The 23,654-nt window shown below is 42.2% G+C and overlaps 1 protein-coding gene across 2 annotated transcripts in view; it reads right to left on the bottom strand.

Annotated features, from left to right (window-relative positions):
- Nucleotides 1-18,473, bottom strand: part of DDR2 (discoidin domain receptor tyrosine kinase 2) — a 151,247-nt gene extending 132,774 nt beyond the window's left edge. For both annotated transcript variants that reach the window (XM_060090848.1, XM_060090850.1), the window contains exon 1: nt 18,310-18,473. The gene's annotated coding sequence lies outside the window, so the exon portion shown is untranslated. The remainder of the gene's footprint in view (nt 1-18,309) is intronic.
- Nucleotides 18,474-23,654: the final 5,181 nt, after the last annotated feature.

Here is a 23,654-nt window from a genome sequence, read left to right as displayed (position 1 = left end):
GGGAAGAAGGAAAAGAAGAAAACTAAAGACAGAACCCTGGGGCCTATCTGCACTGACTGGTGGAAGAACGTCTCTGCTTCCCCTACTACCTTCTGGGTGAGACTCAAGACAACTTAAAAACAGTTCCTCCTCACAAAACATCAGCACTCCCTGATCTAACCCAGCTCCCTTAGTTTACAGATAAAGAAGACTCAGGCCCAGACAGTTAACTGATTTATCCAAGGCCTCACAGCTGCCTATCAGCAAAACTGAGACTAGATGAATGAAGTGACTGTTGGGAATTAGTCTTGCCTTAGCAATTGGATACTTGCATGTGCACCATACGACATGCTTGGATTCAGAGAAGCCTGAGAGCAAACCAGAAGCTTCATTTATCTCTGCTCCATCAGTCCAGCACTGTGACCCTGCCCAACCATATAATCAGCTCAGGGGTTCAAACCACATCTTACTCATCTTGTTGTCACTGTCCCTCTGCCCTCCCTTTCCTTACCACTGTCTCCGCCACCGGCGTTATTACAGAGTAGAAAAATCAGATTATTTTCCTCTTCTGAATATGCACATGACCACAGACTTTCGGAGTTGAAAGAACTTAAGAATTCATCTAGTATTAGTATAGCCCCTGTGCAAACAGACCCAGAGAAGTTCAATGACCAGATGACCAGTTAGCAGTAGACCCCAGACTAAAATTCCAAACTTTTTTTCTTTCCATTACACTACCAACCTTTAGTACAAGAGACTTTTTTTTTTTTTTTTTTTTTTTGGTGGTACGCGAGCCTCTCACTGTTGTGGCCTCTCCCGTTGCGGAGCACAGGCTCCAGACGTGCAGGCCCAGCGGCCATGGCTCACGGGCCCAGCCGCTCCACGGAATGTGGGATCTTCCCAGACCGGGGCACGAACCCGTGTCCCCTGCCTCGGCAGGCGGACTCTCAACCACTGCGCCACCAGGGAAGCCCCAAGAGACTTATTTTTAAGACAATGTTTCTTGTCTTTAATTTCTTGAAATTATGCTATGTAGCCTTCTCCCCTCAATATGCTTCTTTAAAAAAAAAACAAGCTCCATGGTCCAAAAAGTTTGTGGAGTGCTATAAGCTATACCTCTCTTGGACGGTCAAAATGCTTATTACCATATTAAAGACCTTGGGAAGTCCTTGCAGTAAAGAAACGTGCTCAGTTCTCTAAGAATACTTCCCAAACTTATTTGGCCACAGAACTCTGGCCCTGGCCCCACCCCTATGGTTCTCTATTTAAAAACCCACTGGTTTCCAAGGAGTGTACTTTGGGAAGCACCACCTTTGCCCAGTTAGAAAGATTTCCTTTGTTAGGTCCCAAGAAGAAGTGCCAATACTGAGAGGTCCTCCCTGTGTGAACTGGGTGGGGTAGCAATGAGAGACAGAGAAGGAGAGAGAAACAACAAAGAGCCCCAGTCTCATCCAGAGCCATCTGCCATGCCAACATCAAAGGGCGAAACAGCTACTTGAGAAGTTTTGACTCAGGATCCTGGTTATAAGCTTAAGGCAGTTGAAGTTGAAGTTGAAGTCATCTCCAACCTAGACTTCTTGTGGGAAAATGGGTTTCCAGGTTCTCAAACACTCCACATCAGCTAGCGTGCGAGTTTCACCCTGCCTCTAGTCCCACCGTTAGTAGCAATACTCTCTCATCAGTGTCCTTCAAGTTACATCCACAGTGGCTCTAGCTTGTCCTTGCTCCTTCCACCACCCTGGTCGAAACCCTGTCACTTCACATCTGGAGGACTGACAGCAGCCTTTGGATGAGTCTCCCCGACTTAACTCCTTCTCCCCTGCAATTTCTCTGACATGCTGCCGTCACATTAATCTTCTTAAAACAACACTGCACCTGCTTTAAGATAAAGGAAAATGTTCAAAACTCCACGACATCCACAGTTCTCCTTAATGTAATAAAACACATCTATACAAGGCTATTTCTCCATGCTCTCCAGTGCAAATTTCCACCACCCCAGGCTCACATCCTCACTGTTCAGAGCCAGCCGGTCATAAGCAGTCTGACTACCAAGCCTCTGTTCTTCCTGCTCTTTGCTTCCTGCCTATCTAATTCCATTCAATTCTTACTCCACTTCCAGCATCCAGCTCAAGTCCCCTGACAATACAACCCCTTCCCTGCACTCTTGTGCTTGCAGACACTGAGCAACTAGACCCACATTTCCTTTACCATTTCCTGAATTTTCTAACTGATAACAAACTCAGGAAATAACTGTGCCTTATGACAGTCAAGGCACTTAGTAAATGCTCAAAAAACAAAACAAAACAAAACAAACCTTTTGCTGCATAAAGGAATAAATCCTTTATTGACCTCAGAACAAAGAGTTAAGCAGAAAATTTCATGCCTACAAAACACTAGGAAAACTAACCCCTTTCTGGACCTCAAAGGCATTTATACCTTCTTAGTTCAATTGATCTTAGTTTTAGCAAAGGGGAAGAAGATTGATTCTACCCCATCCTGGGGCAGCTGGCGAGTTTTCATTCTTTTTTTACAGACAGAGCTGTGCTTTCTTGCTCCTTCCCATAGGTCCCCTGCAGTGCTTGGCCTCCAGGAGAGAGAGCCTAGACTGAGTACATTAAGTGATATTTAAACATGTATCTCTAAATTCTCCACAGGTTTAGCCAAAAGAATGTTCTTTCCAAGAACGTATCCTCCACTGACAATTGTTCCTTCCTTCATTCATTCTTTGTATTATTTGACAAACATTTACTGAGTGAATCCTTGAGCTACAAGGGTGGATAAAAAACAATCATGGTCCTCAAGGCACCCACAGTCAAATGCAGTTTTACTCTAAATGCAGGCAGAGGAACACCTGCAACAGAATCACCCAAGGGAGGTTGTTAAAAAAAACACAGGCTCTCTGGTGCACAGAAAATTTCTAATTTAACCAAGTCTGAGGTGGAACCTGGGATCTGCATTTTTAAAAAGAACTCCAGGTGATTCCGATGTATACTGAAGTTTGAGATTCACTGGTTCCACGGAAGCACAGGCATATAAGGAGAAGATTGTAAAACAGTGGCGCCTACTTGCAAAAAAAGAGATATCCACAAGGTGTGACATAGGCTCAAGGAGAGTAACGAAGTAGTGGTAAAGAGTTAGGTGTTGCAGTGAGAAAGACCTAGGTTCAAATTCTTTTTCTGCTACTTATTCACTATGCGAGTGATCCTCTCTTAGTGTCATGTGTTCTCATATATAACATAAGAAAAATACTCACTTCACACAATTATTATAACGTTGCAATGAGATCAAGTATATAAAGTGCTTAACATAAATCTTGGTACACAATAAGCACTCATCACTACGTTGTCATGATAGTTTTTTATATATATATAAATTTACAAATGGATGTTTTTTTCTTTTCCTTTTTCTTTTTTTTTTTTCCTTTGGCTTGCAGGATCTTAGTTCCCTTGACCAGGGATTGAACCCCAGCCCCAGCAGTGAAAGCTCTGAGTCCTAACCACTGAACCACCAGGGAATTCCCTAGACATTTTTGATTATTAATGAAATTTAAAGGGCAGATCAGAAAGGTTTTCCTGAAAAAAATAGTAGCTTGAATTTAGTTTTAAAACAGAGTATCTCCAAGTGTAAATGTATTCTTTCAGTCCTCAACATTTCTAGAATTTTTAAAAGTTTATAACTTTGATTCTATAATTTGGAACTTTTCATACTAATGGTAACCAAGCACTGCCATGCGATTTCAGGGCCTGCCTTTTCTTTGTGCTTACAATTGTCCAAATGCCAAATGAAAGCCAGAGCAAGTCAAAGGTAGAAACAGAGGAAACGGCCGTGGGAGAGTTGAGTCATCGGGTGGTACGGGGCAGTTTAATCCGCTCAGCCATTGTGGTCAGTGCTGTGTTCATGCAGCAAGCAGCTGTGTAATGCAGACTCTGACTCTATATACCAAAGCCTATCAGTTTATAGGCAGAAACCTATAAGGCATAAACACACAAAGCACAGTGGTTCTGTCACTAATTCTATTAGTATTTAGATTAGATACCCATTTTGTAGCAACTTCATTATCACCCCCATGCTAACCTTATCTTCAAGTGAATAGACAATTTAACAAATTATCTAATGATACCAAGTTAAAACTAACATTTGACTGTTGCCTACCAGCAGAGCTTTGGTTAAGTATGAGGGCTGATTCGCACTCCCCCAACGCATAAACCCTTAAGGTTATTAATAACTATCTGTTTAACTCACTCCAATAGGCATTTTCTGCATGAGTATTAATTACTTAAACAACAGACCCAAATTAAATATAGATCAGGCCCTGGGACCACATGTGTCCACTCTATCTTTAACCTCCACACTAGTGGTTAGTTTCAACAAACCAAATCATCTCACGCATTAAAATAATGTTTTGTTATTTTGTTGAGTTTATAACTATATTTGATTTCACTTATAAATCTGCTTTGGCTTTATAGTTGCAGAAGAACTAAAGCATAAGAGATGTGATATTGTGATTTATAAGAAATATATAGTGTAACTGATTCACTTTGTTATAAAGCGGAAACTAACACACCATTGTAAAGCAATTATACTCCAATAAAGATGTTTAAAAAAAAGAAATATATATCTGGTCATTCAGAGGACCAAAATATATTTCTCATATATATTTGGTCTTCATCCACAGATGCAGGCTCACAGAGCTCCCAAAACCCTTGGAATTTCCTAAGTGACAAGAGCCATAAAGGCCTTTTGTTAGGTTAATGAGGTGATTCTAGGACCCCACCTAAGGATGGGAGCTGGTTGCCAGGGAAACCAACCTTGTGATTAGAGAGTTGGAACTTTCAGTCCCACTCCACTGAGCTCCAGGGAGAAGAGGGGCTGGAGGTTGAATCAATCGACAAGGGCCAATGATTTAATCAGTCATGCCTGTGTAATGAGGCCTCCATAAAAACTCAAAAGGACAGGATTCAGAGAGATTCCAAGTTGAAGAATACACGGAGATTTGGGGAGAATGGTGCCTAGTAAGGGCATAAAAGCTCCTCTCCCTTTCCCCATACCTTGCCCTATGCATCTCATCATCTGGCTGTCCCTGAGTTAAATCCTTTTATGATAAACCTTTCATCTAGCAAATAAAATGTTTCTCTGAGTTCTGTGAGCCGCTCTAGCAAATTAATCAAACCCAAGGAGGGGGCCTTGGGAGCCTCTGATTTGTAGCCAGTCAATCAGAAGCACAGGTAGCAACCTGAGCCTGCAAATGGCCTCTGAACTGAGGTGTAGTAAAGGGGTGGGGGCAGTCTTGTAGGACTGAACCCTTAACCTGTGGAATCTGATGCTATCTCTGGGTAGTGTTAGAATTCATTTGAATTGTAGGATACCCAGGTGGTGTCCAGAGAACTGTTCAGTGTTGTGTGAGAACACCCACACACACACACACACAACATGCACGTGGAAATTGGGTCCAGGAACCTCATTTAAGTATATACCTGGCTTTATGTTTGTACATGTTTTAATAGTGTCCAAACAATCCATCATCCTAAGGAGCTGAAAAAAAGTTCCCTATAAAATTGGTCCATATACTGTTCAGGTTTCAGTAATACCAAATTAGATAATCCTAAGGGAAGGTTTTTAGAGCGCTGAGTCTATTCTGTCTCTCTTGAAAAAGCCTGTCCTGCCTTTTCACCAAAGGAAGCAGTAGAGAACCTGCTCATTTAGAAACCCATGACTAAAACCATCGCTACAAGATGTCAGTTTCCTACAGCCTCAGCAGCTGTCTATCTTCCCAGTGGACCGTACATCAGCAGCAGCAAAGCTACTATGTTGGGGAGAGAGGGGGTGGGGAAGATAGTACTTCTTTGAATGTGGAACACAATTTATCTTACACTTGAAGCCATTTACTTGGCCTTAAGAAGTGTGGCTAGTGATGGGGGGAGATTATTGAGCTGTGATGAAAGGAAATGACATGGGCCTAAATATCCCAATGCTTTGTCACCACTCTCACCTAAACTTCCTTTATTCACAAGAAAGTATTTTAACACCCCATGATCAGTGGGGTGGATATTTTTCCCCAGTACCTATTACTGAATCATGCAGTGGTAACCATACTAACATCCTCATGGTAAGGATGGACTTGAACGTATTTTTGAAGAGCATCATAGTACTTTTCCCAATAACTCTGAGGATTGGTGACTGAGTACATTTAGGAACAAGTCGTGGATGACAATAGCATCTGTTCCTACAAAGGGCTGGATTCAGACCTTTAGAGGCTCCAAGCACTGAAAATATTATAGCAACCTCCCCATTCCACCTCGCCAAGTACTTTGTTATAAAAAATAATGCTAAATGTAGCATTAACTATAAGAATATTCAGTAAAGTTCCTATTTTTTTCATTATGACTGTTTCAATAACTTTTTTGGAACACCCAATTTCAATTTATTTCCAAAAGAAATTGGAGGTGTCCCTGATAGTGCCTTAAACACCTTCATGTAAAGCAACATTGTAAGTGAATTCAGGGTCCTTACTTGCATCATTTCACTTGAAACCAAGGCTCATTTGTTGCATCCAGTCTGCTGATAACAGATATGCAGCCATTTTTCATGTGTCACACTCTTTTCTTCCTATTTAACTGCCCAAGAACTTCTTCACCAGACTTCTCTTTGCCCTAACCTACCCAACTCAAATAAGGACTTAGATCTAAAAATTGGAAATTCATTTCAATATCCGTACTACTTAGTAAATTAGGGCTGGAAATTGGAACTTCTGCCCTATTTAAAGCAATGCTCCTTTTTTTTCTTCCAGATTACTTATGCCCAAGGCAAGAAGGTACTTGTTGTAGGATCATCAGGAAATGCAGAGTCACTGAAGTTTACATACATATATGGGATAACATTAGACAGCCTGAGGTCTTTGACAGAATATGTTTTGTAAATGTTGGCAATACTTGATCAGTTGGAAAATGAAAATGAGGAGCACCCACCCGGGAGCCTAGAAGTGGAACTCCCTACAGCTGAGCAAAAGGCACGGTACAGCCCCCTTTTTATAGAGGGTGTGGGGTGCCTGTGGATCTAGGAGAGGGCAAGAAGTTAGCACCCTAAGTCATGAAAATGAAAGATGTAAGTAAACATCACAGTTGTGAAGGAGAGATAATGGGAAGAGCTTCAATCAACTTTTACCCTGCAAAGGCCAAGTCCGTCACCAAAAATACAGCAAAAGGATTAGAAAGTAACTTTTCACACTCCCTCCAGGGATCCACATAAGTCTAGAATTTACATCCTAGCTTGACACCCCTTTGCTAATGAATGACTGAATAAAAGGCTTAGAAAAATCTTCACCTCTAAACATGATATTAAGTAGCAGTTAATTTACTCTTTACATGACATTAAATGATCAAATGAGAATTTTTTTAAATGAAAGTGGTCTCAAGGAAGAGTGATCACTCAGTGTGAGAGGGAAGAGTGAAAGGTAAGCACTTCTATTATCAGAGGTCTGGGCACACCTGTAAGGAAAGAAGCATGATGAGGAGAAAGACACCAGCTCTGCCCATGGTCAAACCAGGAAAAACCAAATCTGCAGCTGTATCCTAAAACCTAGAATGACAATCATCAGCCTCTGGGAATAACCATTTTCTATTTATTACTTAAAGAAAAATAGGCCTGTGTGCATTTTATACCCAGCACACACCAAGTATTCATATGTGAGCTTATCTATTCCTCCACATTTGTACTCATGAAGACATTACTGCCTTCAATTTTCACAACTAAAAACAGCACGATCTGAGCCCAGTGCTTCTGATAGCAAACTTAGTGCTTACACCACTTCTCCATGACCTGGCTCTCTTGAGATTCCAATCTTACAGAATAACCAAGTAATAGAAAATTTTTGAGCCCCGTTAAATCCACAAAAAGGATAGTATATGAGGCTTCAATTACTCCCCTCTAAGAATTTTTCTAGCAACAAGTAAGCACTATGCGAGGCATGTAATAAGTCTTTAACATACTATATCTTGAGAACTCAATAAATATTTATGGGTTATGTTCTAAGATGAGTTATAGAGATCACCTAAGACATGACCTTTACTAGACTAAGTGATACTGACCAAAAGAACTAGGGATTCCAAGAAGTAAGATCTGAGTTGGCCAGAGGGTCGGAAACCTATGCTAACCTTTAAGGAACGGTGGTATTTGGCTAACATGAGAGGAGAGAGGAGAATACTTACAGTAAACGGGTGGGGGTGGGGGGGAGTGAAAACTGAAGTGGAGACGAATGATTCAACTTAACTATGAAAGTGAATATGGGGGTATGGGTGCTGGTATAGGCAGTGATTAGCATACCTGAACTGGAAAATGTAGAAATTTTACATTGCCCTTTACAGATGAGAAAATTGAAGTGCAATTAGGTTAAAAAATATAGTTGCACAAAGTTCAACTGCTAGTAGGTGGCAAAGTTAAAATTTAAATCTCACCCTGTTAACTCCTGGCCCATCACTCTTTCCACCATACCATGATTTTAAGTGAGAATGTTTGTATGTTGCATTAGTTAAAACAATTTCAATGAATATTCTTTCAAGTGATAAGGTATTCTAATTTGAATGATGTGACAAAGAGATTTCCCAAATATCTGCTGTTAACCTGTTGAATTAGTCTTTCTCGATAATTTTAAGTTTCTGCTTCCATTAGATTTATTAAATAAAATGATATTATTAAAGTTTAGGATAAACTGGCAATACTTAACTGAAAAACAAAATTAATAATTATGACTCTATTATATAACTATATTACAAGGTCTGACATCAAATAAGAAAGAAATAGCCAGGAAAAAATCAGAGTTTCGGGAATTTGGGATTTGGGACTTTTTTTAGAGCACTTTTCAGTTCACAAAAAAATTAAGCAGAAAGTAGAGAGTTCACATATATCTCCAAACATACACTCACAACCTCCCCCAATATCAACATCCCTCACCTCAGTGGTACATGTGTTACAATTGATGAACTGACACTGACACATTATTATCACCCAACATCCATAGTTTACATGAGGGTTCACTCTTGGTATTATACATTCTATGAATTTGGAAAATTTTATGACAGGTATCCACCACCAACAGAATAGTTTCATTGCCCTAAAAACCCGCTGTGGTCTGCCTATTCATCCCTGCCTCCCCTGTAACCTCTTGCAATCACTAATCTTTTTACTGTCTCCATAGTTTTGCCTTTTCCAGAATGTCATATAGTTGGAATCATATAGTATGTAGCCTTTACAGATTGGCTTCTTTCACTTAGCAATGTGCATTTAAGGTTCCTACTTGTCTTTTCATGACTTGATAGCTAATTTCTTTTTAGTGCTAAATAATACTCCATTGTCTGGATGTACCACAGTTTATTTATCCATTCACCTACTGAAGGACATCTTTGTTGCTTCCAGATCTTGAAGTTATGAGTAAAACTGCTATAAACATCTGTGTGTAGGTTTCTGTGTGAATGTAAGTTGTCAATTTGTTTGGGTAAATACCAAGAAGCACGATTTCTTGATCATGCATAAGAATATGTTGAGCTCTACAAAAAACTGCCAAACTATCTTTCAAAGTGGCTGTATAATTTTGCATCTCCACCAGCAATGAATGAAAGTTATTATTGCTCTATATCAGCACCAGCGTTTGGTATAGTCAGTGTTCTGGATTTTGACCATTCTAACAGGTAGGTAGTAGTAATTCATTGTTGTTTTAATTTGAAATTCCCAAATGACATATAATGTTGAACATTGTTTCATGTTTACTTGCCACCTGTATATCTTCTTTGGTGATCTGTCTGTTCAGATCTTTTGCCCAGTTTTTAATCAAGTTATTCATTTTCTTACTGTTGAATTTTAAGAGTCCCTTATATATTTTGGGTGACAGTCCTCTATCGGATGTGTCTTTTGCAAATATTTTCTCCCAGTCTATGGCTTGTAGTCTCATTGTCTTGATACTAGTTTTCACAGAGCAAATATTTTTAATTTTAACGTAGTCCACTTTATCAATTTTTTCTTTCAAGGATTGTGCGTTTGGTGTCGAAAAGTCATCACCATACCCAAGGCCACCTAGGCTTTCTCCTATGTTATCTTCTAGGAGTTTCCTGATTTTGCATTTTATATTTAGGCCCATGATCTATTTTGAGGTCATTCTTGTGAAGGATGTAAGGTCTGAGTCTAGATTTGGTTTTTTTGCATGTGGATGTCCAGTTATAGTACCATTTGGCGAAAAGACTATCTTTGCTCCATTGTATTGCCTTTGCTTCTTTGACAGAGATCAGTTGACTATATTTATGTAGATCAATTTCTGGGCTCTCTATTCTGTTCTGTTGATCTATTTATCTATTCTTTCAGCAATACCACACTGTCTTAATTACTGTAACTTTATAGTAGCCTTAAAATCAAGTAATTTCTGTCCTCTGACTTTGTTCTTCTCCTCCAATATTGTGTTGGCTATTCTGGATCTTTTGCCTCTCCATATAAACTTTAGAATCAGTTTGTTAGTATTCACAAAATAACTTGCTGGGATTTTGCGGGGGATTAGGATTTATTTTTAATTCCCTTTGATATTATTTTAACATTGTTATCTCAATTTTAAAAATCTATATAGTGTACACATTCTAGAATTAGAACTACATCATCTGAGGAATGATTAGCTACTCTTGAGTGAATTTAACTCCCACTACTCTCTCCTCTAGATCAACTTGTTCCCCCGAATCTCAAGAGAGTACATCCTAAAGGACAAGCCCCAGAAGCCTTTGTAACCTTCACCACTCATCTAACTTTTATATGCTTCTGGGAAGTTACAGTCCTGCAAGGCATGTTGTTGGTATAGCTCCCATGAGCACTTCCAAGGCAACCTTGCACACAGTAAATTTTGCTGGATTAGCTACCTATGAAATGCGTTCAAAAGGGCATCCCCACCTACCATCTTCATAGGCACAGTGCTTTCCCCTTTACAAAGTTTCTGACACATTACCTTTTCTGAACATAAAAGAAGGATATAAAAAAGTACATGAGGGAAACAGATGAGGAAATTGAGGACCACTGAAGGTAAAAGATTTCTTTGAGGTAAAAAATCTAGAAAATGATGGTGCTGAGACCAAAACTTACTGCATATTCTCCTCACTACTTTTTGCACACAAAGTTCTATTCTTGTAAGCCCTCTCCGTTACACCCACACCACGTAGCACACAGCATTAACTTCTGACCAGTAGGTACAAGGGACTCCTCAAACATTTCTTTGGGGTCTTGCTAGTCACAAAACACAAGCCACAAGACAGTTGAATGAGTGAATTCATTATAGACAATGCCAATCTCCTGGAGAAGCCTAGCTGAACCCAGGAGTTTCAAAGTAAGTCTAAACACCATTTAGAACCCTTCTGCCTTTTCACTGCTCTTCCAGGCCTCAGTGATACTTGGGCTGGCTCAAACCTAACATTCCTCAGTGCTTAGAGACCAAAGTGAGATTCCAATTAATAAGTATACAACTTGCCAAATGCTGGGATCTCCATTGCTTGGAAACATCAAATAGTTCCTTGCACAACAGGAAGGACAGAAAGCAAAAATAAGAAAGAAAATCAAAATAAGAAGAGAATTATTTTCAGCCAAATCATATCTGAATAACATAGGCTCAATCATAACAGGTCCAAATGCATGCAAATAAAATTTAAAGAGATGGAGAAAGTTTAGAGAGACCATCACTTTAGCCATTAGGTGATTGGTGTTTTGATGAATATCCCTGGGCAGGCATCTGGACATCCCAGTTCCTTTATTAAGCTATTGTTATTAGAAAATGTTAAGCAGAGTACCTTACACTAGGAAGCAGTCAATAAATCCTTGCTAAATAGAATTAAGCCAAGTAAAATAAAATTGAATTGCCAAGGGATTCCAGAACAATCAGGGAGAGAAACAGGCTAGAAACTACTGAGAAATGTAGCCAGATGGGGAAAAGGGGCAGAGACTTGGGCATTAGGAGTAGGAGAGGAAAAAAATGGTGAACATAAGTCAAGACCAATTTTCCCCCAGTGGTCCCTCCAACTTGGAGGCCTTGGTGGGACGAGCTAGTTGCTGGATTACTTCTACAGAAGCACAAAACCTGTATTTCTCTTTTGTTAACTCATCTGTCCCTTTCCTGAATGCATTTCACATTTAGTTACAACAGCGGTAGCAATTGTGACCCGTACCTGTTTATACTGCCCTCTAAATCTTTCCATTGTAATAGGATTATCTTGTCTAATATATAATATATAGTATCCCTTCCTCCCTACCTGCCCCAAACTGCCAACTCCTTTTTTTCTTCTGGTGTTGTACAGACCCCTAGCCAAGTAATCCACTCTTGTGTTTAGTTCCCCTGTAAAGATAGCATTATGCACAAGTGTGTTTTGAGCATTAAGAGAAAGGTTGGGTAAAAGTGAGGTGGGAATGGATGAGGGGGTGGAGGCAAGGAGATGAACTGACAGCTGTCTTTTCAAATCAAAGAGGGCAAATTTCCAATAGATCACATCTATGATCAAACCAAAGTGTTCAAATGAAAAGGATCAGTCCAAGATAACAATCTCGATGGTTCACACATGATAGGCTTTTAAACCACAAAGCACTGAAGATTCCACCAGAAAAAGTAAGAGAAGTGACACTGAGTGAGCATTCACTTACTCAGAGCATCTACTACGTATGAGGCTCTATGTTGGCCTCTTTGCGTATTTAATGGCACCTATTCATATACCAAACCTATGAGGTAAGAAAAATGAGACTTGGAGAGGTTCAAGATCTTGTCCAAGGTTACACGGCTAGTAAGTGGTGGCAAAGCCAGAATTTAAACCCATATCCTTTCCACTGCAAAAGTACTTTGAGGAGCATTATTTGTAGAAGGGGATTTTGGTGGGTGAACATTACTGCCTGGAAGAAGGTTTTTGGACTAAGGATATGGAAAAATAGCTGGGCTGGTGCTATGTGGCTGAACAAGCCAAAGCATCTGTGCCAAATTAATAATAAAAGCAATCATCATCAACTTCATTTATTAACTACATGCCAAACATTATGCTATGTACTCACAAGAGGTATCTGTAATACCTATTAGATGGGAATTACGATCCTTATTTTACAGAGTAGGAAACTGAGAGAGCTGAAGCGGCTTGCCCGAGGTCACAGGGCCAGTGCGTATAGAGCTGGGAGTGGAAATCAGGTCTGTCTGACTTCACATCAGAAAGAGTCTGAGGCCTGGGCAAGTGTCCAGGGAAAAGGCAGGTGTTAAGGGGAAAAGGCAGGTTGTGGACACCATGAGGTGGTCTTGACCAAGCTCAAAGAAGCCAGCTAGAGGAGGGAGGCACTGACCGTTAAACTCCTTACAGGACAACACGGGTGGGTTTGTCCTATAAAGGGCGCCCTTACTCCCCACTGAGGAGTGGCTGAGGCAACAAACTTGGAGATTTATCAGCAGAGGTTCAGGTTGGAATCACATGGGGAACACTTCAAAATACTGAAGTGTATTCACTTCAACCCCTACCCTCAGATACTCTTATTTAATTGATCCTTAAGGTCTACCCGAGCTTCCTAATGTAGTGGTGAGCAGCCCTCATTGTGGCTGGTTGCTGACTTCAGAGAAGCTCTGGGAGGCCTGGGGATGCAGGACACATATCTGGACTGAGTAGTCAGTGTTAGGAGAGGGTCAACTCATACCTTGCGTGGCTTCAAACGGGGCAAGGGGCATAAAGAATCCAGCATGTCTGAGTTGTGGGCAGGTCACCATTTATGTCAGCTGGCACATGACATCAGCAGGTCTGTGGAGGTCCGTTTTCAGAGGGGCGTTAGCTTCCTGAATGCCCGTGAGATGTGTGTTTGAGTCATGTGTTTGAGGTGAGGGTGATGTAAAGTGCCTGAAAGTGGACCTTACAAAGGAACTTGGGAAGAAGTGCCTGAGAGTTAATGCTAATTTTAAATGGCGTGACATTAATATAAGGGGGAGGACCTCTAATTTTTTAGTGTGTCTATGAAAAATGTAATCATATGGAAAGGTCTGAACTAGATTTGTTGCTTGTGATAGATAATTCATATGACAAAGTCTGGGACGTGACTATATAAGAAGGGAAGAAAACAGTGAGTTAACAGAGAGGCTAGGGGAGAGTGAGGAGGTGATGAGACTCCTTTGGTCGACACTCCCGCTCTGTGCTTGGACATCATCTACGAAAAACTCACTTTTTTCCCCTACTAACACACTCACTGCCTGGAGCTAGTGCAGACCCCACAGGATAAGGGCTCGGACCCACAAGACCGTCCCCGCAGCACAGACACAAATTACGAGTAGTAGGTCCCCAAGTTACCCACAACTTCTTTCCAACTTGGCTACAGATCAGAGGTTCTCATGACCCCTCCCCTACTCCCAGCCTTGGATTCAATCACTTGTTAGACCAGCTCACAAAACTCAGGGAAACACTTATGTGTACTAGTTTATTATATAATAAAGGATACAGATAAACAGCCAGACAAAGAGATATATAAAGTCTGGAAGGGTCCCTAGCATAGGATCTTCTGTCCCTGTGGAGCTGGGGTGCACCAGTTTCCCAACACATGGATGTGTTTACCAAATCAGAAGCTCCCCAAACTTGATACTTCGGGGATTTCCATCATGTAGGCATGATTAATCATCAGCTCAGTCTCCAGCCCTGCCTCTCTTCCTGGAAGGAGGAGGTGGGGCTGAAAATTCCTAGCTTCTAAGCATGGCTTGGTCTTTCTGGGGACAAAGCCCCCATTCAGGAGCCCACCCAAAATCACCTCATTAGAACAAAAGACACTCCTCTCACCCAGGAAATTCCAAGGGACTTAAGAGGTCTATGTCAGGAACCGGAGTCAGACCAAATATTAGAACAAAAGATGCTCTAGTGCTCTTATCACTTAGGAAACTACAAGGGTTTCAGGAGCTCTGTGCCAGGAACCAGGGGAAGAGACCAATATATATTTTTTGCATATGTCACAGACATGGATACTGTTGGAGTCACAACTCGTGGATTCTAAGTAAAAGAATCTGGAAACGCCTTCCCCACTTCCCTTACCTTTAGTGTTTATAAAGTAAACAGATTTTAAGCAGAAGCAGAGGCAGGGGCCTCCCCACCCCCTGCTGGGCCTCCAACCCCACCCCCAGGAGCAGCTGCATTCCTTCTGATGACAGGCACTGAAGAGGGAACATGAGGAAGGTCCAGGATCAAGGATTTACCCTCAACTAGATATGAAGCTCCTCGAAAGCCATCTCCTTTGAGGAGAGACTTGTGGACTGATCTTAACTAAACCTTTCTCATTCAGAGACTGCACAGACCCAGGCAAGGGGAAGCTTGAACACCATGGTGTCCTTCAGCTTCCACTGAGCTCACTGGGTGAGGAAGCATGGCCAAGCCAGGCACCAGAGGAAAGTTTCAGAAAGAAAACCTGTGAATAGGGCTTCCCTGGTGGCGCAGTGGTTGAGAGTCTGCCTGCCAATGCAGGGGACACGGGTTCGAGTCCTGGTCTGGGAGGATCCCACATGCTGCGGAACAACTAGGCCCGTGAGCCACAACTACTGAGCCTGTGCACCACAAAAAGAGAGGCCACAATAGTGAGAGGCCTGCACACCGTGATGAAGAGTGGCCCCTGCTTGCCGCAACTAGAGAAAGCCCTCACACAGAAACAAAGACCCAACACAGCCATAAATAAATAAATAAATAAATAAATAAAAGAAAACCTGGGAATATTCCCCATGAGGAGGGACTGCTTCCACTCAAAAGAGATGGGCAGTAAGACCAAGGCCACCCATTCCAGGGTTTCACACACAGCCCAATACAGCCACCCTCATGCCAGCATTAGCACCACCTGCTGGACCCAGCATGGCAGACACTGCCTCACATTTTGTTCCAGTGTTCAGGGGTCACTATCACAAGAACTGGTATGGAGAAGGCCTTCACAGCCTTCAGGACACATTCACGTCCAACGTCTCTTAAAACAATAATACTCGGGCCTCCCTGGTGGCGCAAGTGGTTGAGAGTCCGCCTGCCAATGCAGGGGATACGGGTTCGTGCCCCGGTCTGGGAGGATCCCATATGCCGCGGAGCGGCTGGGCCCGTGAGCCATGGCCGCTGAGCCTGCGCGTCTGGAGCCTGCGCGTCCAGAGCCTGTGCTCCGCAACGGGGGAGGCCACAGCAGTGAGAGGCCCGCATACCGCAAAAAAAAAAAAAAAAACAATAATACTGGGGACTTCCCTGGTGGCGGAGTGGTTAAGAAACCACCTGCCAATGCAGGGGACACGGGTTCAAGCCCTGGTCCAGGAAGATCCCACATGCCGGGGAGCAGCTAAGCCCATGCGCCACAACTCCTGAGCCTGCGCTCTAGAGCCCATTCGCCACAACTACTGAGCCCACGTGCCACAACTACTGAAGCCCGCGTGCCTAGAGCCCGTGCTCCACAACAAGAGAAGCCACCGCAACGAGAAGCCAGTGCACCGCAAAAAAGAGTAGCCCCTGCTCGCCGCAACTAGAGAAAGCCCGCACGCAGCAACAAAGACCCAACGCAGCCAATAAATAAATAAATAAATAAAATTAGTAAAAACAACAACAACAACAACAATAATACTGAAAGTATCGCTATTTTTACCATGTAATAAATACAGAGGCCTAGGTGCAAGAAGGTAAAGCAACTTTGCCAAATAATAAAAGGTAGAGCCAGAACTTGAACTTGGGTCTTCAGAATCTAAATTCCAGGCTCTTTGCAGAACAAAAGTTAAGTATATACCAAACACCCAGAATTAATGCAGAGAGCTGCCCACCCGCAGCCCCTTTCCGGTATCCAGATAAATACCCATCCAAGTGCGGAAGTGGCCTTCAAGAGAGGATCTGCACTGCTCCCCTAGCCTGACACCTTCACCTCCTAGTCACCAGTCACCGAGGGAAACGTGGAACTTGACTCGGAAAGTAGTCAAACGTGTGTGTGGAGTGGGGGAGGGCAGAGTTATTGCAGAGTGATTCAGGGCACAGAGTTTAGAGTCAGACGTGCATGAGTCTCAGCCTTACTAGCTGTACTTCCTTAAGCAAATCATTCTTCTCTAAGCTTTAATGCCCTTATTCATAAAATAGGAATAATGCCTCGGGAACTGTGAGGATTCAGTCAAATTATGTATGTAGAGCTCTGAGCGTGGAGCCTGGTGCAGAGCAAGCACTTAGCTTTTTTTGTTTTACACACAGACACACAACCAAATATGACCACAGATACCACCTGCTGATGAACCACCATTAGCATGCTCTCTTGCTGATAACTAACGTCCTTGTGGTGACTTGTTAATTAAACTGCCTCTATCACCTCAGTCTCCAGAGAAATGAACATGAACGTAGAGGTATGGAATGGAAAGAGCACGGATGAGCAGTAAAGAGAACTTGGATTTCATCTGCAACCTCACTACTAACGTGCTGTGTTGACCCTGAATGTGTCCATCCCCCTTCTGTCACTTCCACCGCCTGTGAAATGAGGAGGTCAGAAGAGACCTCTAAGGCTCTTCACAGACTCTGACTCTGTTGTTCCTCCAGGGAAAGGAGGCAGAAGGCAAGCAGTCAGCAAAATGGTGCTGAACCCCTCCTAGCTTGAACACTGCGAACTCCCGCCTCAAATGGCTGGCCTGAGAGTTTCAGCCACTTGGAAAAATTCTCTTTCCCCTTGGATGGGACTCTTGAACCTCAGCCAGGACTCAGAGGTCCCAACTGCAAACAGTCCCAAGTCATTCGGTAACAAAGGGAAAGGCACCCAGGCCAGCGAAATGGGGAAGAGGAGGATCATCACCAACTGAAAAATGCCCCATCCACCCAGACCCCCAACCACCCCAAACCTCAAGGTGAAGGCACCCGTCACCCAAAGCTGTCCTTCTCACAATTAAGTCAACGACTCCCCTAAAAAATCTAAAATACAAAAAGCTGTCCTCTCCCAAACTCAGGACCCTCGAACGCCGCTACTAAATGCCGAAAACCTAACCAGCTCTGCGATCGGCCTGTCTTGCCTGCCAACAGTTTCAACCCTGTGAACGTTGTTTATTGTATCTTGCAGCTGCAATGGATTCGTTTATTATGCTTCAGTCTTCTTTGGTTAGCAGTGCTTTATTCTTCTCTCCATAACATAAATCCAGCACCCCCCCAAAACGTGAAATCTTGGATTTCTCGTGCCTAGGGTGCCCCATTCCCTTCCCTTCCTCGCCTGACTTGAAACCCCCTTCTGCCTCCTTTTTAAAACTTTTCCTGAGACACCAGGAGAAGGATATTTAGAGCTTTCGTTTTCGGAAAAGAAAGAAGAAAAAAAAATGAAGGGAAAAAAGCCCCAAAACACACAACTTACGTTCATCCAGGAGTGCACAGTTTGGGAAAGAAGAAAACAGAGCTATAATCCACTGCGTTCCCCCAACCCAAAAAGAAGAATCTGTTGTGAAACGCTTCTTTTTCCACTTTGCCGGTGGAGGAGCCTGGTGGTAGGCATACATCCACAGGCTGATGCAAGATGCCTTTGAGAGAAACCTCACATTCTGAGGATTCCTGGGAAAGCGCCAGGGATCCCAGCATCCAATATATTGCACATTTGGTTTCAATTAGGAAGGGGGTTGGGGAGGGAAGAAGGAAAGTCACCAATCAGAGCTGTTTTCTGTTTAGAGACTATTTCTTTTGACCCAAGGGACAACGGGCAAAGCTATAATTTACAGCAAAACCCATTCATAGAAGAAAAAAATATGTATAACCATAGGACAGACTTAAAGACATAGCTCCCTTCCGCCTTATCCCCACCGCATCCATCCCCAAGCCCTCCCCTTCTTCCATCTAAGACTTGGTCCCCACCCTGTGACCCCCACCTCATTTTTCTTACTTAAGCTGAAGCTATGAGCACAACTTAAGGTTTGGATTCTCTTCCAATTGACGCTTCCAGGACAGTTGGGTCACACACATGGAGTTGATCTTTAGTGTTTTATCCATGAAAGCCCAGAGCTGAGCCCTTCCCCTAAAAGATTTGATTTAATCCTCCCCCCTCCGGAACTATCTCCCCCACCAAAAAAAAAAAAAAAAAAACTGGATAGTTTGAGAGTCTAGGATTCCTATTTTTTTCCACTCAATTCCCAGTTGGTTACTCCCTCTGAGGGTCTGTGGCTGTCTTGAATCCATGCTGCTAAATGAAAACACAAGCGTTTGTGAGGACTTTCTAACTTATTTTGAAACTTTTTTCATTTTCCTCTTTTTTTTTTTTTTTTTTTTTTCCTATCCACGGCCATGAAGAGAGATCATGTGAAAGGGGAGTGTAAGTGACAGGGAGGAACCCTTCCTTGGCTCCTTAAAAAGAGTAACTAATAATCCTTCCCATCCATCAAGGCTCCTGGCATTAACCCTTCCAAGCCTGGATCATTCTTTACCAAGCAGAGGCTTGGTCTGCCCTAGAGGTCTTGATTCTCTGTGAGTACAGGAAATGCAGGGTAAGCAGAGACTCAAGTTCAGGAGATCTGTGGAGAAAGGTAGATGGCAAAAGAGAGGTTAAGAAGGCCTAACCGGGGCTTCCCTGGTGGCGCAGTGGTTGAGAGTCCGCCTGCCGATGCAGGGGACACGGGTTCGTGCCCCGGTCCGGGAAGATCCCACATGCTGCGGAGCGGCTGGGCCCGTGAGCCATGGCTGCTGAGCCTGAACGTCCGGAGCCTGTGCTCCACAACGGGAGAGGCCACAGCAGTGAGAGGCCCGCGTACCACACACACAAAAAAAGACCTAACCCACCTCTGAGAGTTGGCCTCCTTGTAAAGAGACTTCCTGCCTCTGGGCTCTTAAGCTATCCCCAACTCTTCTCTGCTTGTACTTTGGCAGGCAATCTGGGATTGCATGCCCCCATGATGAGCAAGAAGAGAGGTGTGACAAACAGGAAGAGGAGAGTGGAAAGAGATCATGGAAGGACATTCCCATGGTAAGTTTGGAGCAAGAGGTACTTCAGGAGACAAGCAGGGAGGCAAGAAGACCTCCAGCTGGGATGGCCATGAGGAGACAAGCTGCCAGTGTTCAGTCCCTAAAAAACCCTTAAGCTCAGTCAGAAAGTGGCCTTTCATATCTGTACTTTCCAGATAGAAGAGGACACAGAGAATCCGGAGAGTTCTTAGAGGGCAGCCACAGAGATGATTAAAGGTAGAAAACAAGACCTAAGAGGAAACACTAGAACTAGGGTTATTTTACAAAGAGAAGAAACAGTGCAGAGATAAACCTATTAAGAAGACTTCAGGGTGTGGAGAAAAGGGAACACTCTTGCACTGTTGGTGGGAATGTGAATTGGTACAGCCACTATGGAGAACAGTATGGAGGTTCCTTAAAAAACTACAACTAGAACTACCATATGACCCAGCAATCCCACTACTGGGCAGATACCCTGAGAAAACCATAATTCAAAAAGAGTCATGTACCAAAATGTTCATTGCAGCTCTATTTACAATACCCAGGACATGGAAGCAACCTACGTGTCCATCATCGGATGAATGGATAAAGAAGATGTGGCACATATATACACTGGAATATTACTCAGCCATAAAAAGAAACGAAATTGAGCTATTTGTAATGAGGTCGATGGGCCTAGGGTCTGTCATACAGAGTGAAGTAAGTCAGAAAGAGAAAGACAAATACTGTATGCTAACACATATATATGGAATTTAAGAGAAAAAAAAGGTCATGAAGAACATAGGGGCAAGACAGGAATAAAGACACAGACCTACTAGAGAATGGACTTGAGGATATGGGGAGGGGGAAGGGTAAGCTGTGACAAAGTGAGAGAGTGGCATGGACATATATACACTACCAAACGTAAAATAGATAGCTAGTGGGAAGCAGCCGCATAGCACAGGGAGATCAGCTCGGTGCTTTGTGACCACCTAGAGGGGTGGGATAGAGAGGGTGGGAGGGAGGGAGACGCAAGAGGGAAGAGATATGGGAACATATGTATATGTATAACTGATTCACTTTGTTATAAAGCAGAAACTAACACACCATTGTAAAGCAATTATACTCCAATAAAGATGTTAAAAAAAAAAAAAAAAAGACTTCAAATAACTCAGAAAGCCCAAAGTTAGCTGAGGGTGACCAACTCAGCTCAACTCAATAAATATATATTGAGCATTTATCAGGCACTTTACTGGGTGCTTGCCTGAACCAACTACAGACATCTTGTTATAGAAGTAGTCCTAGAATCCTCCCAAGTATCTAGCCCTGTAATTGCTTACCTCTTTGGCATGACCATGAAGAATGCACTGATAGCCTGACCTATAATTTCACAGATTTGGTGAGACTATAAGCCAAATATGGAAAACAGTATAATAATTTCATAAAGCCAGAAGCTAATAAAGGACAGATAAAGTATGTATCCTCAAATACCAGTATTTAAGGTGGTTCTACTCCATAGTCAGGGTTGGTTGTTTGTCTGTGTATGTGTATAACTAGGAATCCAGCTTGAGCCAGTGATGCTGACTCCAAAACTCAGACACACTGGGGTCTGTCTGAGAAAGGATGGGTAGCCCTGTCAAGAGTCTATTGGTATGCAGACCAATGAAACTTTTGGGAAGAACTCACTCAGTGAAGAAAGAACCAAGGGACAAAAGACAGGCACCAAGTGCAACCAAGCTGTGTCAAAAGTAAGGAGAAGCTCTAAGAAAAATACCATGTCTATAACTCAGGTTATTCTTACGCAAATCTGGGGTCTAATCATGAACTCTAAGAAGAAGATGCTACCAAAAATAGAGTAAGGAAAAGCTGAAAGCAGTATTTTACTAAAATATTGGAGGGATACTGAAAGCATCTGGAGGATCATCAGATTTGAGTCTACAGATCTGGTTGGGGGAGGGGGGTATGCTCCTTCAGATATGACAACAGCCACTGCTGCACAAAGCCACAGCTGAAAAGAAAGACAATGGCAAATGCCACTTCAAAGTTGAAAGCAGTGATTCGCAAAATACACAGAAAACATTTCCTGGAGATTCTCATAATTACTTGACAGAGTTTTGAGTAAGGCTGGAATTCTTAAAATTGTGGGAACAGATGTGGAGAAATATGATTTTGTTACTCTTTTGTGAACAGATTTTGCCCCCTGGACTGGCTTGGGAAACATAAGTCACTGCTATCAGAATTATTTATGTTCCATGGGAGGTAACATATCCTAGTTATGAGGACTGTTTCACACTAGAAACGAATTACTGACAAACAGTGTAGAATTCCATTACCTGGACTTCACTAAAAATAAGATAGATCTATCTGGAACGGTCAGGAGGCAGGATTAACTAGAAGAAATCTGCAAGATTACTTTTCAAGATCTTTTCTAGTCTACAAACCAAGGTTCAGTAAATACAAGTGTTAAGAGTTGAAATAACTATAGTATTTCTGTCTCCAAATTCACAAGGGTTGGATACATTTGTGGTGTCTTAGGAAGTCAAATAAGGGATGTAAATAAAAGGAATGTAACTAACTCAGTTTAAGAAATACAAACACACACACACACACACACACACACACACACTTAAGAGGCTACATGGGTATTCACAGAAACCAAACCCAGTTGGTACATTTAAGCTTCACAAGGAATTAATTAGCCACCAGTAAACTAATGCCTAATTAATTGTCTTCTCTTTTCCTTCTCTTTCTCCTCCTTCTTCTTTTCTCCCTCTCCTCCCTCTCTTCCTCCTTCCCTCCCTATATCTCTCTGTCTTATTCATTCATTCATTTCCCATCTCTCTCTCCTTATCTCTATACATCTTGCTTTAACCTATTCTTTTTCAGCAGACCAGACTTTTCTACTTCTTTTCACACATTATTAAAGGTGGTTACCCTAAAATGATATCTTATCTCTCAAATATATATATATATCTCCTCACTTCAAGTGAATGAGAAGGAATGACTAGTTTTTTGAAGCCCAGTTCTGGAATCCTGAGATGAAGAATTTGATTGGTCAGGTGACTTTCATGTATTCATCCTCTATCTCTAAACTGTGAGGGCAATGGGTCATGTAATATGAAAATTGCTCCATCACGTTCACAGGTGGGTCAATTCTCAGAAAAGGGGTGTCATACATTGAAAGATAAGCCAGTATATCTGGACAAAACTATAATTCAAAGAGATACATGCACCCCTATGTTCATAACAGCACTATTCACAATAGTCAAGACATGGAAACAACCTAAATGTCAATCAACAGATGAAGGGTTAAAGATGTGGTACATATATACAATGGAATACTATTCAGCCATAAAAATAATACCATTTGCTTCAACATGGATGCAACTAGAGATTATCATACTAAGTTAAGTAAGTCAGAAAGAGAAAGACAAATACCATATGATATCACTTACATGTGGAATCTAAAATATGACACAAAAGAATTTATCTGTGAAACAGAAACAGACTCACAGACATAGAGCACAGATCTGTGGCTGCCAAGGGGGAGGGGGTGGGGGTGGAAGAGAAAAGGACTGGGAGTGAGTAGATGCAAACTATTATATATAGAATGGATAAACAATAAGGTCCTAGTGTATAGCACAGAGAACTGTATTCAATACCCTGTGATAAACCATAATGGAAAATAATATATAAAAGAGAATGCATATATGCATATAACTAAGTCACTTTGCTGTACAGCAGAAATTAACACAACATTGTAAATCAGTTATACTTCAATAAAAAATAAATTTA

The sequence above is a fragment of the Mesoplodon densirostris genome, chromosome 2 (assembly GCF_025265405.1).
Source record: "Mesoplodon densirostris isolate mMesDen1 chromosome 2, mMesDen1 primary haplotype, whole genome shotgun sequence".
Taxonomy (NCBI): domain Eukaryota; kingdom Metazoa; phylum Chordata; class Mammalia; order Artiodactyla; family Ziphiidae; genus Mesoplodon; species Mesoplodon densirostris.
The sequence above is the reverse complement of the archived record's forward strand: the minus strand, read 5'-3'. Positions and strand labels throughout refer to the sequence as shown.